Source organism: Pseudophryne corroboree, chromosome 1 (assembly GCF_028390025.1).
Source record: "Pseudophryne corroboree isolate aPseCor3 chromosome 1, aPseCor3.hap2, whole genome shotgun sequence".
Classification (NCBI taxonomy): Eukaryota; Metazoa; Chordata; class Amphibia; order Anura; family Myobatrachidae; genus Pseudophryne; species Pseudophryne corroboree.
The window spans coordinates 190,955,825-190,971,884 of record NC_086444.1 but is presented as its reverse complement, the minus strand read 5'-3'; positions in this window follow the sequence as shown (position 1 = coordinate 190,971,884).

Below are 16,060 nucleotides of genomic sequence, written 5' to 3'. Positions count from 1 at the left end.
TGTCCGTGGGAGGAATATGGCCATTGACATGCCTGGTGAAAATACCAAAAAAATCAGCTCTTCAGTGTGGAAGTATTTCAACAGAAATGCGGACAACATTTGTCAAGCCGTGTGTTGCCTTTGTCAAGCTGTAATAAGTAGGGGTAAGGACGTTAACCACCTCGGAACATCCTCCCTTATACGTCACCTGCAGCGCATTCATCATAAGTCAGTGACAAGTTCAAAAACTTTGGGCGACAGCGGAAGCAGTCCACTGACCAGTAAATCCCTTCCTCTTGTAACCAAGCTCACGCAAACCACCCCACCAACTCCCTCAGTGTCAATTACCTCCTTCCCCAGGAATGCCAATAGTCCTGCAGGCCATGTCACTGGCAATTCTGACGAGTCCTCTCCTGCCTGGGATTCCTCCGATGCATCCTTGCGTGTAACGCCTACTGCTGCTGGCGCTGCTGTTGTTGCTGCTGGGAGTCGATGGTCATCCCAGAGGGGAAGTCGTAAGACCACTTTTACTACTTCCACCAAGCAATTGACTGTCCAACAGTCCTTTGCGAGGAAGATGAAATATCACAGCAGTCATCCTGCTGCAAAGCGAATAACTGAGGCCTTGGCATCCTGGGCGGTGAGAAACGTGGTTCCGGTATCCATCATTACTGCAGAGCCAACTAGAGACTTGTTGGAGGTACTGTGTCCCCGGTACCAAATACCATCTAGGTTCCATTTCTCTAGGCAGGCGATACCGAAAATGTACACAGACCTCAGAAAAAGACTCACCAGTGTCCTAAAAAATGCAGTTGTACCCAATGTCCACTTAACCACGGACATGTGGACAAGTGGAGCAGGGCAGGGTCAGGACTATATGACTGTGACAGCCCACTGGGTAGATGTATTGACTCCCGCCGCAAGAACAGCAGCGGCGGCACCAGTAGCAGCATCTCGCAAACGCCAACTCTTTCCTAGGCAGGCTACGCTTTGTATCACCGCTTTCCAGAATACGCACACAGCTGAAAACCTCTTACGGCAACTGAGGAAGATCATCGCAGAATGGCTTACCCCAATTGGACTCTCCTGTGGATTTGTGGCATCGGACAACGCCAGCAATATTGTGTGTGCATTAAATCTGGGCAAATTCCAGCACGTCCCATGTTTTGCACATACCTTGAATTTGGTGGTGCAGAATTATTTGAAAAACGACAGGGGCGTGCAAGAGATGCTGTCGGTGGCCAGAAGAATTGCGGCACACTTTCGGCGTACAGGCACCACGTACAGAAGACTGGAGCACCACCAAAAACGCCTGAACCTGCCCTGCCATCATCTGAAGCAAGAAGTGGTAACGAGGTGGAATTCAACCCTCTATATGCTTCAGAGGTTGGAGGAGCAGCAAAAGGCCATTCAAGCCTATACAACTGAGCACGATATAGGAGGTGGAATGCACCTGTCTCAAGCGCAGTGGAGAATGATTTCAACGTTGTGCAAGGTTCTGCAACCTTTTGAACTTGCCACACGTGAAGTCAGTTCAGACACTGCCAGCCTGAGTCAGGTCATTCCCCTCATCAGGCTTTTGCAGAAGAAGCTGGAGACATTGAAGGAGGAGCTAACACAGAGCGATTCCGCTAGGCATGTGGGACTTGTGGATGGAGCCCTTAATTCGCTTAACAAGGATTCACGGGTGGTCAATCTGTTGAAATCAGAGCACTACATTTTGGCCACCGTGCTCGATCCTAGATTTAAAACCTACCTTGGATCTCTCTTTCCGGCAGACACAAGTCTGCTGGGGTTCAAAGAACTGCTGGTGAGAAAATTGTCAAGTCAAGCGGAACGCGACCTGTCAACATCTCCTCCTTCACATTCTTCCGCAACTGGGGGTGCGAGGAAAAGGCTCAGAATTCCGAGCCCACCCGCTGGCGGTGATGCAGAGCAGTCTGGAGCGACTGCTGATGCTGACATCTGGTCCGGACTGAAGGACCTGACAACGATTACGGACATGTCGTCTACTGTCACTGCATATGATTCTCTCCCCATTGAAAGAATGGTGGAGGATTATATGAGTGACCGCATCCAAGTAGGCACGTCAGACAGTCCGTACTTATACTGGCAGGAAAAAGAGGCAATTTGGAGGCCCTTGCACAAACTGGCTTTATTCTACCTAAGTTGCCCTCCCACAAGTGTGTACTCCGAAAGAGTGTTTAGTGCCGCCGCTCACCTTGTCAGCAATCGGCGTACGAGGTTACATCCAGAAAATGTGGAGAAGATGATGTTCATTAAAATGAATTATAATCAATTCCTCCGTGGAGACATTCACCAGCAGCAATTGCCTCCACAAAGTACACAGGGAGCTGAGATGGTGGATTCCAGTGGGGACGAATTGATAATCTGTGAGGAGGGGGATGTACACGGTGATATATCGGAGGATGATGATGAGGTGGACATCTTGCCTCTGTAGAGCCAGTTTGTGCAAGGAGAGATTAATTGCTTCTTTTTTGGTGGGGGTCCAAACCAACCCGTCATTTCAGTCACAGTCGTGTGGCAGACCCTGTCACTGAAATGATGGGTTGGTTAAAGTGTGCATGTCCTGTTTATACAACATAAGGGTGGGTGGGAGGGCCCAAGGACAATTCCATCTTGCACCTCTTTTTTCTTTCATTTTTCTTTGCGTCATGTGCTGTTTGGGGAGTAGTTTTTGGAAGGGCCATCCTGCGTGACACTGCAGTGCCACTCCTAGATGGGCCAGGTGTTTGTGTCGGCCACTTGGGTCGCTTATCTTAGTCACACAGCTACCTCATTGCGCCTCTTTTTTTCTTTGCGTCATGTGCTGTTTGGGGGGCGTTTTTTGGAAGGGCCATCCTGCGTGACACTGCAGTGCCACTCCTAGATGGGCCAGGTGTTTGTGTCGGCCACTAGGGTCGCTTAGCTTACTCACACAGCTACCTCATTGCGCCTCTTTTTTTTCTTCTTTGCGTCATGTGCTGTTTGGGGGGTGTTTTTTGGAAGGGCCATCCTGCGTGACACTGCAGTGCCACTCCTAGATGGGCCAGGTGTTTGTGTCGGTCACTTGGGTCGCTGAGCTTAGTCATCCAGCGACCTCGGTGCAAATTTTAGGACTAAAAATAATATTGTGAGGTGTGAGGTGTTCAGAATAGACTGAAAATGAGTGGAAATTATGGTTATTGAGGTTAATAATACTTTGGGATCAAAATGACCCCCAAATTCTATGATTTAAGCTGTTTTTTAGGGTTTTTTGAAAAAAACACCCGAATCCAAAACACACCCGAATCCGACAAAAAAAATTCGGTGAGGTTTTGCCAAAACGCGTTCGAACCCAAAACACGGCCGCGGAACTGAACCCAAAACCAAAACACAAAACCCGAAAAATTTCCGGTGCTCATCACTACTCAGCACCTGACACACACATATACACACGCAGCACCTGACACACATTTACATACACAGCACCTGACACACACATATACACGCGCAGCACCTGACAGTCACACACACATACAGGCACACACACGTGTATGTACACATGCGACACCTGACACACATGTGTACGTACACACGCGACACCTGACACACACATATGTAGGTACACGCGCGACACCTGACAAACACGTGTAGGTACACGCGCGACACCTGACACACACAGCGCGTAGGTACACGCGCGACACCTGGTTCACACGCGACACCTGAGACACACACACATGTGTAGGTACACACGTGACACCTGACACACACACGTGTAGGTACATGCGCGACACCTGACACACGCACATGTAATTACACGTTTGACACCTGACACACACGCACGTGTAGGTACATGCGCGACACCTGACACACGCACATGTAGGTACACGCACGACACCTGACACACACACACACACATGTAGGTACACGCGCAACACCTGAGACACACACATGAAACCTGACACACACGTGTAGGTACACGCACAACACCTGACACACACACGCATGTAGGTACACACGTGACACCTGACACACACACACACACATGTAGGTACACGCGTGACACCTGACACACACATGTAGGTACACGCGCGACACCTGACACACACACACATGTGTAGGTACACGCGCTACACCTGACACACACACATGTAGGTACATGTGCGACACCTGACACACACACACGAAGGTACACACGCGACATCTGACACACACATGTGTAGGTACACACGCAACACCTGACACACACATGTGTAGGTACATGAGCGACACCTGACACACACATGTGTAGGTACACGAGCGAAACCTGACACACACACATAGGCGTAGATACACGTGCGACACCTGACACACATGCTCGTGTAGGTACACGCGCGACACCTGACACACATGCACCTGTAGGTACACGCGTGACACTTGACACACCCACGTACGTACACGTGCGGCACCTGACACACACCCGTACGTACACACGCGTCACCTGACACACACACATGTAAATGCGCGGCTCCTGACACACATACACGTACGTACACGCGTGGCACCTGACACACACACCCAAGTATGTACACGCGTGGCTCCTGACACACACATGTACATACATGCCTGGCACCTGACACACACACGTACACATGTGGCACCTGACACACACACAAGTACATACACGCAAGGCTCCTGACACACACACATGTATGTACACGAGCGGCGCCTGACACACACACACGTGTATGTACAGTCGTACATGCACAACACTTGACACACACTTGCGTACATGCGCGAGACCTGACACACACACAAGTACCTACATGCACGCATCCTGACACACACACACGCACGTACACGCGAGACACCTGACACACACAAGCGCGGCACCTGACACACACGTGCGTACGTACACGCGCAGCACCTGACACAGACACATATATACACGCCCAGCATCTGACTCTTCTTTATTAACAAAAAATTGCAACTTACATATCAAAACTACATAAATATGATAAAAATGCATAAAATAGGACATATACATTGAATTGTTGCCCAATTTTCAAAATGCAACAAAACTTATATAAATATATATAATATCAGTATTGCTTAACATAAACAGTTAAGCTAAAACAACCTACTATACAAAAACATACTATACTACACACAACACCTACCCTAACCTTAAGCAATGAAAAGATGAATGAAGTCTTTTAGCCACATGTAAACCGTTTGAAAAAAAACAGAAAGAAAGAAAATCTACGGGAAGGTGAAGGATAGGAAGCCATAAGATGAACAAGAAAAAAGGACTTCTGCCACCCACTCAAGGGGGTTTCAGGTGGCGCCAGAGCCTAGACCACCTGACAGCATCCATCCTCTTCCTGTCCATATCCATCATTCTCTTAACCTCGTGCAGGATATTGCCCACCACCTCCTCACAGGGGAGGACCTTTGCTCTGCGGGAAACCTGACACCGTGCATTCCATGTGTGAAACCTAACTACTATAACTATAAAAAATAAGAATTTACTTACCAATAATTCTATTTCTCGTAGTCCGTAGTGGATGCTGGGGACTCCGTCAGGACCATGGGGATTAGCGGCTCCGCAGGAGACAGGGCACAAAATTAAAAGTTTGACCACTAGGTGGTGTGCACTGGCTCCTCCCCCTATGACCCTCCTCCAAGCCTCAGTTAGGATACTGTGCCCGGACGAGCGTACACAATAAGGAAGGATTTTGAATCCCGGGTAAGACTCATACCAGCCACACCAATCACACTGTACAACTTGAGATCTGAACCCAGTTAACAGCATGATAACAGAGGAGCCTCTGAAAAGATGGCTTCCAACAATAATAACCCGATTTTTGTAACAATAACTATGTACAAGTATTGCAGACAATCCGCACTTGGGATGGGCGCCCAGCATCCACTACGGACTACGAGAAATAGAATTATCGGTAAGTAAATTCTTATTTTCTCTGACGTCCTAAGTGGATGCTGGGGACTCCGTCAGGACCATGGGGATTATACCAAAGCTCCCAAACGGGCGGGAGAGTGCGGATGACTCTGCAGCACCGAATGAGAGAACTCCAGGTCCTCCTTAGCCAGGGTATCAAATTTGTAGAATTTTACAAACGTGTTCTCCCCTGACCACTTAGCTGCTCGGCAGCGTTGCAATGCCGAGACCCCTCGGGCAGCCGCCCAAGGTGAGCCCACCTTCCTTGTGGAGTGGGCATTTACAGATTTTGGCTGTGGCAGGCCTGCCACAGAATGCGCAAGTTGAATTGTGCTACAAATCCAACGAGCAATCGTCTGCTTAGACGCAGGAACACCCAGCTTGTTGGGTGCATACAGTATAAACAGCGAGTCAGCCTTTCTGACTCCAGCCGTCCTTTAAATATATATATATATTTTTAAGGCTCTGACAACGTCGAACAACTTGGAGTCCTCCAAGTCGCTAGAAGCCGCAGGCACCACAATAGGTTGGTTCAGGTGAAACGCTGATACCACCTTAGGGAGAAACTGAGGACGCGTCCGCAGTTCTGCCCTGTCCCAATGGAAAATCAGATATGGGCTTTTGTACGATAAAGCCGCCAATTCTTACACTCTCCTGGCCGAAGCCAGGGCCAGTATCATGGTCACTTTCCATGTAAGATATTTCAAATCCACCGATTTGAGTGGCTCAAACCAATGGGATTTGAGAAATCCCAAAACTACATTGAGATCCCACGGTGCCACTGGAGGCACAACCGGGCTGTATATGTAGTACTCCTTTGACAAAAGCTTGGACTTCAGGAATTGAAGCCAATTCTTTCTGGAAGAAAATCGACAGGGCCGAAATTTGAACCTTAATGGACCCCAATTTGAGGCCCATAGACAATCCTGTTTGCAGGAAATGTAGGAATCGACCCAGTTGAAATTCCTCCGTCGGAGCCCTCTCCTTCAGGATCTGGCGTTCAACCGCCATGCCGTCAAACGCAGCCGCGGTAAGTCTAGAGGTAGAGTGCACGGATCCTCCGTGCGCATCTCTTGAAGTTCCGGGTACCAAGTCTTTCTTGGCCAATCCGGAGCCACGATTATCGTTCTTACTCCCCTTCGCCTTATAATTCTCAGTACCTTGGGTATGAGAGGCAGAGGGGGGAACACATACATTGACTAGTACACCCATGGTGTTACCAATGCGTCCCCAGCTATTGCCTGAGGGTCTCTTGACCCGGCGCAATACCTGTCCAGTTTTTTGTTGAGGCGGGACGCCATCATGTCCACCTTTGGTTTTTCCCAACGGTTCACAATCATGTGGAAGACTTCTGGGTGAAGTCCCCACTCTCCCGGGTGGTGATCGTGTCTGCTGAGGAAGTCTGCTTCCCAGTTGTCCACTCCCGGAATGAACACTGCTGACAGTGCTATCACATGATTTTCTGCCCAGCGAAAAATCCTTGCAGCTTCTGCCATTGCCCTCCTGCTTCTTGTGTCGCCCTGTCTGTTTACGTGGGCGACTGCCGTGGTGTTGTCCTACTGGATCAACACCGGCTGACCCTGAAGCAGAGGTCTTGCCAGGCTTAGAGCATTGTAAATTGCCCTTAGCTCCAGTATATTTATGTGAAGTGAAGTCTCCAGGCTTGACCACACTCCCTGGAAATTTCTTCCCTGTGTGACTGCTCCCCAGCCTCTCAGGCTGGCATTCGTGGTCACCAGGACCCAGTCCTGAATGCCGAATCTGCGGCCCTCCAAAAAGGTGAGCACTCTGCAACCACCACAGAAGAGACCCCCTTGTCCTTGGAGACGGGGCTATCCGCTGATGCATCTGAAGATGCGATCCGGACCATTTGTCCAGCAGATCCCACTGAAAGGTTCTTGCGTGGAATCTGCCGAATGGAATCGCTTCGTAAGAAGCCATCATTTACCAAGGACTCTTGTGCATTGATGCACTGACACTTTTCTTGGTTTTAGGAGGTTCCTGACTAGCTCGGATAACTCCCTGGCTTTCTCCTCCGGGAGAAAAAACTTTTTCTGAACTGTGTCCAGAATCATCCCTAGGAACAGCAGACGTGTTGTCGGGATCAGCTGGGATTTTGGAATATTTAGAATCCACCCGTGCTGTTGTAGCACTACTTGGTATAGTGCTACTGCGACCTCTAACTGTTCTCTGGATCTTGCCCTTATCAGGAGAACGTTCAAGTAAGGGATAATTAATACGCCTTTTCTTTGAAGTAGAATCATCATTTCAGCCTTTACCTTGGTAAAGACCCGGGGTGCCGTGGACAATCCAAACGGCAACGTCTGAAACTGATAGTGACAGTTTTGCACCACGAACCTGAGGTACCCTTGGTGTGAAGGGCAAATTGGGACATGGAGGTAAGCATCCTTGATGTCCCAGGACACCATAAAGTCCCCTTCTTCCAGATTCGCTATCACTGCTCTGAGTGATTTCATCTTGAACTTGAACCTTTGTATGTAAGTGTTCAAAAGATTTCAGACTTAGAATAGGTTTCACCGAGCCGTCCGGCTTCGGTACCACAAACAGCGTGGAATAATACCCCTTTCCTTGTTGTAGTAGGGGTACCTTGACTATTACTTGCTGGGAATACAGCTTGTGAATAGCTTCCAACACCGTCTCCCTGTCGGAGGGAGATGTTGGTAAAGCAGACTTCAGGAATCTGCGAGGAAGAGACGTCTCGAATTCCAATCTGTACCCCTGTGATACTACCTGCAGGATCCAGGGGTCGACTTGCGAGTGAGCCCACTGCGCGCTGAAATTCTTGAGACGACCCCCCCACCGGACCTGAGTCCGCTTGTAGGGCCCCAGCGACATGCTGAGGACTTTTCAGAAGCGGAGGAAGGCTTCTGCTCCTGGGAAGGAGCTGCTTGCTGCAGTCTCTTACCCTTTCCTTTGCCTCGGGCAGATATGAATGGCCTTTTGCCCGCTTGTTCTTATGAGAACGAAAGGACTGAGGCTGAAAAGACGGTGTCTTTTTCTGTTGGGAGGTGACCTGAGGTAAAAAAGGTGGATTTTCCGGCTGTTGCCGTGGCCACCAAGTCCGATAGACCGACCCCAAATAATTCCTCCCCTTTATACGGCAAACTTCCATATGCCGCTTGGAATCCGCATCACCTGACCACTGTCGCGTCCATAAACTTCTTCTGGCAGAAATGGACAGCGCACTTACCCTTGATGCCAGAGTGCCAATATCCCTCTGTGCATCTCGCATATAAAGAAAATGCATCCTTTAAATGCTCTATAGTCAATAAAATATTGTCGCTATTCAGGGTATCAATATTTCCAGTCAGAGATTCCGACCAAACCCCCCCAGCACTGCACATCCAAGCTGGGGCGATTGCTGGTCGCAGTATAACATCAGTATGTGTGTATATACTTTTTAGAGTATTTTCCAGCCTCCTATCAGCTGGATCTTTGAGGGCGGCAGTATCAGGAGACGGTAACGCCACTTGTTTTGATAAGCGTGTGAGCGCCTTATCTACCCTAGGGGGTGTTTCCCAGCGCGCCCTAACCTCTGGTGGGAAAGGGTATAATGCCAATAACTTCTTTGAAATTAGCAACTTCCTATCGGGGGTAACCCACGCTTCATCACACACTTCAATCAATGTTTCTGATTCAGGAAAAACTACAGGTAGTTTTTTTCACACCCCACATAATACCCATTTTTGTGGTACTTGTAGTATCAGAAATATGTAACGCCTCCTTCATTGCCGTGATTATGTAACGTGTGGCCCTACTGGAAAATACGTTTGTTTCTTCACCGTCGACACTGGAGTCAGTGTCCGTGTCTGTGTCTATGTCGACCGACTGAGATAATGGGCGTTTTAAAGCCCCTGACGGTGTTTGAGACGCCTGTACAGGTACTAATTGGTTTGCCGGCCGTCTCATATCGTCAACCGACCTTGTAGCGTGTTGACACTATCACGTAATTCCATAAATAAAGCCATCCATTCCGGTGTCGACTCCCTAGGGGGTGACATCCCATTACAGGCAATTGCTCCGCCTCCACTAACATCGTCCTCATACCTGTCGACACACACGTACCGACACACAGCACACACACAGGGAATGCTCTGATAGAGGACAGGACCCCACTAGCCCTTTGGGGAGACAGAGGGAGAGTTTGCCAGCACACACCAAGGCGCTATAATTATACAGGGACAACCTTATAGTAAGTGTTTTCCCTTATAGCAGCTTAATATATATTAATATCGCCAAAATATGCCCCCCCTCTCTGTTTTAACCCTGTTTCTGTAGTGCAGTGCAGGGGAGAGCCTGGGAGCCTTCCCACCAGCGGATCTGTGTGGGAAAAATGGCGCTGTGTGCTGAGGAGATAGGCCCCGCCCCCTTCACGGCGGGCTCTTCTCCCGGTTTTTTCTGTAATCCTGGCAGGGGTTAAATACATCCATATAGCCCAGGGGCTATATGTGATGTATTTTTAGCCAGTAAAGGTAATTACATTGCTGCCCAGGGCGCCCCCCCCCAGCGCCCTGCACCCTCAGTGACCGCGGTGTGAAGTGTGCTGAGAGCAATGGCGCACAGCTGCAGTGCTGTGCGCTACCTTAAGAAGACTGGGACGTCTTCAGCCGCTGATTTCTGGACCTCTTCTCTCTTCAGCATCTGTAAGGGGGCCGGCGGCGCGGCTCCGGTGACCCATCCAGGCTGTACCTGTGATCGGCCCTCTGGAGCTAGTGTCCAGTAGCCTAAGAAGCCAATCCATCCTGCACGCAGGTGAGTTCGCTTCTTCTCCCCTTAGTCCCGCGTTGCAGTGAGCCTGTTGCCAGCAGGACTCACTGAAAATAAAAAACCTAACAAACTTTTATTCTAAGCAGCTCTTTAGGAGAGCCACCTAGATTGCACCCTTCTCGGCCGGGCACAAAAACCTAACTGAGGCTTGGAGGAGGGTCATAGGGGGAGGAGCCAGTGCACACCACCTAGTGGTCAAACTTTTAATTTTGTGCCCTGTCTCCTGCGGAGCCGCTAATCCCCATGGTCCTGACGGAGTCCCCAGCATCCACTTAGGACGTCAGAGAAATTGTGGTTAAATCAAACCTTCTAAACCCTTTGAACGCCCCATAAGCCCACTCAGGGTAACTAAGCCCCGAAAGGCACGGGATGCATAAGGCCCTTGATACCGCTCTGTAAACCTTTATATTGAAGGGACACTCAAGGAGGAAGTGGTCCATTGTCTCCTCCTCCCCTAGACATTCCTCACGTGGGCAGCCACGATCATCGGCACTTCGACACTTGAGGTTACCCCGCACATAAAGCCTCCCTTGGAAGGAAAGCCAGGCAATATCTCTGAACTTCAGTGGGATTCTTTGAGAATTAATCAAAGCCAACCCATCTGAGCAGACACTGCCTGGGCAGTCCCTTAACAGCGGAGCATAAAAGTGAGTCTGCAAAATTCTTCTCTCCAACTCCCTTCTAGAGAAGTTTTTGACTTCACCCACCTCCAGCCCCCAACGCCTCATCATCTTCAAGCACAATATAACGTAGATCGGGAGGTAGTCATGCCGGACTCGAAGGGTTTTTACTTGGCCACCATCCATCCATACCCTGAGGAAGGGAAACACCCAGGCCCTAAAACTATCTACCCATCGAGGGGGAGTTTTTAGAAACAAACTCCCTAGGTTCATTTTTAAAAAAGTTGTAGCAAAAAACACCACAGGGTTGACCATACTCAGCCCACCCTGTTCCCTTGATCTCTAGGTGACCCCTCTCTTGACTAGATTCATTCTATTCCCCCATAACAACAGGAAGAATAAAGAATTCATCTTGGTCCACAAAGACTGTGGCAAGAAGCACACGTAACTGACATACAGAAAAAGTGGAATCAGATAGGTTTTGCATAAGTCAACCCTCTCCCTGAGAGAAAATTGCCATTTTCTCCAGGACTGCACCTTCCTGGTAGCATCTTCCAGCCTCCTCTCCCAATTTTGAGTGGCATAATCACCACGGCCAAATTTGATACCTAGAATTTTTATCTCTGGGCTGGCCCGAGGGAGGCTATCCGGAAGGGCAAACTCATCACCTTCCTCCCCCATCCAGAAAGCTTCACACTTATCCTGATTGACTCTGGAGCATGAAGCCTCAGAGTACTCACAGATAAGATGTTCCATGCCACGTGCCTCTGCCACAGATGACAGGACCACAGTAACATCGTCTGCGTAGGCCACCGCCCTCAGCGGCAACCCAGGGCCCAGCTGCACCCCTGCCACAGCACCGCTCTCAATCCTCCGCACAAAAGGATCAATTGCAAATACATATAGAAGGGGGCTCAGGGGACACCCCTGATGGACACCCGAGTCGACCGCAAAAGCAGGGCCTACCCAACCATTGACAAGTGGGAAGCTCTCGGCCTGATTGTAAATGACACGTAGCCAATCTACCACCCTCACTGGAAGACCATACCTCTCCAGCACAGCCCACAGGTACTGATGATTAACTCGGTCAAAAGCCTTGGACTGATCCAATGCCAGCAAATACTTACCCCACTTTTCAGCATGACATCGCTCCACAGCCTCCCGGATGCCAAGGACAGCACTAAAGGTGCTTCGGCCTTTCACGGTGCAATACTGAGATGGAGAAAGTAACAGCCCGGAAACTTCCATCAGCCGATTAAAGAGTACCTTTGCCAGAATCTCTCTGTCTTTATTGAGAAGAGCGATGGGGCGCCAGTTCTCAATACGGGCCGGGTCCTTACCTTTAGACAATAATATGAGAGCAGAGGATCTCATAGAGGGAGGGAGTGATCCCTTACCCAGGCTTTCATTAAATACCTCCATGAGATGAGGAGCCAAGATGTCTGAGAAGGCTTTGAAGAATTCAGATGTTAACACATCTGGGCCTGGAGACTTTTTTTTATAGACAAACCGTCTATGGCTTTCTTGACTTCCTCCACTGTCACATCACTCCCCAAAGAGTCAAAAGAAGGATCAAGTTCCTCAAGCCCAGGTGTTTCCCTCAAAAACCGATCTATCCTCTCTCTGATGAGTGGCTGCTCAGACAAAAGGTTGGAGTAATAGGACCTGATGACTCCCAAAATACCCTCCTTATCTTCATGAAGAGTACCCTGGTCATCAAACAGGCCCCAGACCTCCCTCAAATCAACTGATTTTCTGCAACTTTGGTAGGGATCAGGTGAGTGGTACTTCCCATAATCCCTCTCCAGAATCAAAGAAGCCAGACGATCGTACTGATATTCCGTCATCTGAGCCTTCACCCGGGAGATTTCCCCACTGTCTCCACGCTCAGAGATCAAGAAATCCAGTTTCTTTCTCAAGCTCTGGTAGATACATCTTTTTGTCAAGTTTTTCCTGGCTACCAGCCGTTGAAAAAACCTTTGAGTCCTCTATTTACACTCCTCCCACCACTCAGATCTACTCCAGCCAGCCTCCAGAAGTGTCTCTTGCAGTTGAAGAAAGTCTCTAAAGGACTGTCTGACTCCCTCCTCCTTCAGGAGCTCGGAATTCAAACGCCAAAGGCCCCGCCCTTTCTGAGGGATTTCTGAGATGTTCAAAGTAACACACAGAAAAACGTGATCGAAGAACTCTACTGGCTTTGCCTCAGGAGGCAAAGTTTTCGAGGACTCCTTAACAAAAAACCTATCTATCCTAGACCTACGACTACCACAATGATAGGTGAAACCCGTGAGGTCTGGGAAATAGCGAACGTGCACATCCACAAGACCAGCCTCTCTAACCATGCTAACTAGAAAATTGGAATCATAGCCCAGGGTTGCCCGTGTGCCTCCCCTGTCTTTTGGCCTAATGACGGTGTTAAAATCACCTCCAAAGACAATCTGCCGGGCCGTAAAAAGAAACGGTTTTAGCTCCCTGAAAATACATTTCCTGTTCCAGGCTGATTGGGGCCCATAGATGTTTATTAGTCTCAGGTCATGTCCTCTCAGGGTGACATCTAAAACCATGCACCTACCTACCTGTAATTCTATAATCCTGTGCACGTTTACCATATCAGTAAAAAGCACTGCCAACCCACTGTACGTCTCGGCCACAAGAGACCAGAAAGATGGCCCCTGCTTCCACTGACACTTGGCCTGATGGAGTGTGGCCAAGTCACCTACTCTGGTCTCCTGAAAAAATAAAAAGTCAACATCAACCGTGTTGAAAAAATCGAAGGCCAAGAAACGAGCACGTTCAGAAAACACGGAAGCCACATTAATGGTGGCACATAGTATAGGTTGGGGATCCATGTTTCTTGGATTATAGAGGTAGGACCCCATTCACTTTTTCTTTGCTTGCCTTTCAGAGTCCTCATCTGAGGACCCTACCCTTTTAAATGTGAACCCAAAGGGGAGAGCATCCTCATTAGACAAAACAATTTCCTCCACCTCCCCTTCCTCCACCCCACACACACCACTAACATCTGAGACTGTAGCCTCGCCAAGCAGACCCTTAGGCCTCTCTTCAACAACACCCTCCCTAACATCACACCCTTCCCCATTTGTCACCATGTCTGGGGGAGGATCCGGATCAGGGGTTTTTGGGGCAACAACACACAAACCACCCCCCAGGATCATCCCCACCAGGGGACTCTAGAGGAGAATAGGAAGGAGAGGTAGGGCCTCTCAACTCAAGGTCAGGAGTCTCCTCCACCACCATCTCATCTCGTGGAGATTGAGGGGCCTTCCCCTCAGAATTCTGCACTACCTCAACCTCATTTAATAGAGATCCTAAGGCCTGACTCAATTTTATCCCTGCAGGATCCCACTCTAGGTCCCCCTGGGAACCATCCAGGTGTCTGGTTTTGGCTTGGGCTTTACCACGCCTCTCCCTTTTCTCTTTAGTCTTGACAGTAACTGCCACCTTACTAACAGACAGTTTAGAAGGCTGTTCTGACTTTTTACACTTGGGAGTATTTGGGACAAACACCAGTTCTTTTCCCCCAATCATAACTACCTCCCCCTCATCCTCATCATCAGAGGAGGACAAAATGTCAAATTTGTTAGCACATACAATGTCTACCCCCTTCTTTTTCAACCTCTTTCTCCTGCCCTTATTAACCGTCTGAAAGGATGCCTCCCCCTCCTCCACCTGGACTTCCCCTCTTCCACCAACTTTTAGCTGTCTCAACATCTCCTGATGCTGTAAAACTTCCACCATGCTATTGTCATGGCTGGGACTGATTTCCAATGCCTCCCCAACCACAGCCATGTCATGATTATGTGATGCCTTAGGGCACCGACTATAGGGATGGCCATCCGCTCCGCAAAGATTGCACTTGACCTTATTGCATTCACGGGACCCGTGGCCTGTCTGGCCACACAGAGCACATTTTACAACTGTGCAATCATTACTAAAGTGGCGAAAATCACCACACTTGTGACATGTTCTGGGCTGCCCAGGGTAGAAGCATTGAAGCCGGTCACGGCCAATATAAGCAGCAGATGGAATGTGCTTTGTCTCAGCCCCTACCTGGTGCAACCTCACAAAAGCTGAATAGGCTCCACCCCAGACACCCTTAGTATAATCAAACTTCTCAAGCGGGGACAATACTGTGCAGGACCTGGATAACCAATACACAATATCCGAGGGAGGCAGCGACTCATTGCGCACCAGAACTGTAACCTTTACCCTATCCTGCCTTGTGAAAGTGTTGGTCTTAAAATGGCAGTAAGGCTCTTTGGTCTTATTTTTCTCCCATTGGGAGCCAAATGCTTGTAAGCCATTCAGAGAGAGAAAGCTAAGATCAAAGTCAGGAGTTCTCACTGGATGAATGCACGCAAAAAGGTCTGTGGCCTTAAAACCCAGCGAGAACACCATATCCAGGAACTCTGACTTTGAAGGAGCCTCTCCCCCCCCTACCCATCTAAACTGGACCACATTACGCCTTTTGATAGGTTGACCACCACTTACCCCAGGCTGGGGACCAGTATTAGCCCGACCAGCAGAAGTCAAAGCTCCGGCATATGAGCCTGATCCCGGTCTAACTATCACAGGAGGAATTTCAGGGAGATACTTGGATGCCTGAACATTTATATTTTTACTGACCCCTGCACCAGCATCACCAGCCAACCTAGCTTGGTTTGCCTGAATCAAATTTACAGCCGCTATAGCCCTCACAGGCATATCCATATCCCCATAAACTGTTTCCACC